The sequence below is a fragment of the Octopus bimaculoides genome, chromosome 2 (assembly GCF_001194135.2).
Source record: "Octopus bimaculoides isolate UCB-OBI-ISO-001 chromosome 2, ASM119413v2, whole genome shotgun sequence".
Lineage (NCBI taxonomy): Eukaryota > Metazoa > Mollusca > Cephalopoda > Octopoda > Octopodidae > Octopus > Octopus bimaculoides.
Genome location: NC_068982.1, coordinates 43,692,269 through 43,694,696, shown reverse-complemented (window position 1 = coordinate 43,694,696; position 2,428 = coordinate 43,692,269). Strand labels below are relative to the sequence as shown.

Below are 2,428 nucleotides of genomic sequence, written 5' to 3'. Positions count from 1 at the left end.
GTGAGAGAAAGTTGTGGTAGAAGAGTACAGCAGGGTTCACCACTATCCCCTGCCGGAGCCTCGTGGAGCTTTAGGTGTTTTCGCTCAATAAACACTCACAACGCCCGGTCTGGGAATCGAAACCGCGTTCCTATGACCGCGAATCCGCTGCCCTAACCACTGGGCCATTGCGCCTCCACTGACTGAAGGTATATGAAAGAGAAAAAGAGAGGTATTTGGCTGTTACTTCAAGCAATGTTGAGCAGTGATATAGAGTGCTCACTTACAAACTTCAGTAGTAGTAGTAGTAGTAGTAGTAGTAGTAGTAGTAGTAGTAGTAGTTGTAGTAGTAGTAGTAGTAGCAACAGCAGTAGCAATAGCATTAAAAGAAGGAGAAAGAGGAGGAAGCGGAAAGAATGGGCGGAAAAAAAGGGTAACTACTACTACTACTACTACTACTACTACTACTACTACTACTACTACTACTACTACTATTACTACTACTACTGCTGCAGACAAAAGTAAGTTGCAGCGGTAACAACAATAAGAGCAACAAGCTGGCAAAATGAAATTCATGGAAAATTCCAACAAGCTGAAAATTATCAAAATAACAGTTTGACATTTTCCGTAGCAACTGGTAAAAAATGTTAATTGTGTCAGGAGAACAGTAACAATAAGTGACTGTTACATTCAAACATACATACATACACACATACATACATACGTCTTTTGTCTCTTATCTTTTACTTGTTTCAATCATTAGATTGCAGTCATGCTGGGGCACCAACTTGAAGAATTTTTGGTCAAATAAACCGTCTCCAGTATTCATTGTTCTTTTTAAAAGCCTGGTACTTATATCGTTCCATTTTGCTGAACCGCTAGATTACGGGGACGTAAACAGACCAACACTGGTTTTTAAGCGGTGAGTGGTGGACAAACACAGACACACAAACTTCTTTCAGTTTTCGTCAGTGCTCAACTGGTACTTATTTAATCGACCCCGAAAAGATGAAAATCAAAGTCGACCTCAGCAGAATTTGAACTTAGAACGTAAAGACGAACGAAATGTCGCTAAGCATTTTGCCCGGCGCGCTGACGATTTTGCCAGCTCGCCGCCTTTGGAGTTACATATATTATTACACAAACCAGTTTGATTCGACCCCACGTAACTTAAACTTTCGTAGGGTCGTACTTTGGCCTAAGAGTCGTGACCAAATATGATTGCGGCCCCTAACTTAACTAGATAAGGACTCGGTGGACCAGAACCGGGCCGTGAATCATTTGGTACCGGGTGGCACAGAAAGAACAGATTAAAAAAAAATATATCTATTGACTGTCACAGACTGCAGTGTGGTTTTACATTATTTATGTATTATATAATAATTATGTTTTATATATGTAAATAATATAATTATGTGGTATGGCTTCAACAAATAGAATAGCACTCGATCAGCTAAGAGGCACATGTTGAAATAAAAACCACCACAAGTCTTGTTAAATACAGCTTCCCAGGGTTTTCTAGTCGAAACATTCACTTATTTTGATATTTTTCAAGCTGATAACAAGACCGTTTGTCGGTTGCTGTTTGAAGCAGATGACGTTTTAATATATTAACATAAAATTAATATATTCATAAAATCAATATGTAAGCGTAGGAGATTCGGTTCCCAACCATATGGTTCCGGGTTCAGTCTCACTGTGTGACATCTTGGGCAAGTGTCTTCTACTACAGCCTCGAGCCGACCAAAGTCTTCTCAGTGGATTATATACCGTCGTATACACACACACACACACGTACGTACGTATGCACATACATACATACATACATACATACATACATAAATACGTATACGTGTATGTGTACGTGTGTGTGTTTTTGGTGTCAGTGTGTTACCTACCACGGCTTGAAAACCGGTGTTGGTGTGTTTATGTCCTCGTAACTTCGTAGTTCGGAAAAAAGTGACCGGTAAAAGAAGTACCAGGCTTTAAAAGAAAATAAGTATTGGAGTCAAGTAGTTCAACAAAAATTTCCCAAGGCTGTGCCCCAGCATGGCCGCAGTCTAATGATTGAAGCAAGTAAAAGATAAAAGATATTCGTTTATTCTTTTACTTGTTTCAGTCATGTGACTGCGGCCATGCTGGAGCACCACCTTTAGTCGAACAAATCGACCCTAGAACTTATTCTTTGTAAGCCTAGTACTTATCCTATCGGTGTCTTTTGCTGAACCGCTAAGTTACGGGGACCTAAACACACCAACATCGGTTATCAAGCGATGGTGTGGGGGACAAACACAAACAAACACACACACGCATATATATACACACACACACACACACATATATATATATATATATATATATAAAAATGAGAATGTGTGTCTGTCTGTCTGTCTGTCTGTCTGTCTGTGTGAATCCCTAAAACTCGAGAACTACGCAACCAATTTCATTC

The 2,428-nt window shown here is 39.7% G+C and overlaps 1 long non-coding RNA gene across 1 annotated transcript in view; it reads left to right on the top strand.

Moving 5' to 3' along the window:
• LOC128247103 (uncharacterized) overlaps positions 1 to 1,241 on the top strand; it is a 20,331-nt gene extending 19,090 nt beyond the window's left edge. Inside the window, exon 3 of the long non-coding RNA XR_008263524.1 lies at positions 743 to 1,241. This is a non-coding gene — a long non-coding RNA (uncharacterized LOC128247103). The remainder of the gene's footprint in view (positions 1 to 742) is intronic.
• Positions 1,242 to 2,428: the final 1,187 nt, after the last annotated feature.